Raw genomic sequence first — 553 nt, forward strand, 5'->3', positions numbered from 1 at the left:
CCCCGGAGGAACGCGGCCGCCGCTTCCCTGGGGGCGGCGAAGCCTACCCCGGTCGGCGCCTCCCCAAAAAGAGGTCCCCCCGCAGCGGCTCCCGAGTGTCGGGCTCGCCAGCCTCGGCTGCCTACATGGAAGATCCGCGAGGGCAAAAAACGAAAGGCGTTCGGCTGAGCTGCTGGAGGGAGGAAAAAGCCTCTTTCCCCCTTGCTAAGCAACTTAATTTGGGGGTGGGGAGAAACTGGCAATTAAAAAAAAAAAAAAGCAGGCAAGAGATTTATTTTTTTCCTCTATATCCTTAGTAACCGGATCGCCTTGAATTCCGTACACACGAAGACTCGGGGGAGGGGGCTGAGTGGACTTCACCCCGCATGAGATGTCTGGCGAAATAAGGAAGCTCTCTCAAATCTAAGAACCAAACATGCAAAGCCCAAAATGAAAAACACCACCTCCTCGCACCCCGGAGGCCTGGGGGCGTCCGGCTGGACCTGGGGTTTAAAAAAAGAAAATGTTTACAAAGTAGAACTAGACGTTTGAGGGGTGGAAAAAACGTATCCAC

Source organism: Neophocaena asiaeorientalis, unplaced genomic scaffold, assembly GCF_003031525.2.
Source record: "Neophocaena asiaeorientalis asiaeorientalis breed wild unplaced genomic scaffold, Neophocaena_asiaeorientalis_V1.1 scaffold133, whole genome shotgun sequence".
In the NCBI taxonomy this organism is placed as follows: Eukaryota; Metazoa; Chordata; class Mammalia; order Artiodactyla; family Phocoenidae; genus Neophocaena; species Neophocaena asiaeorientalis.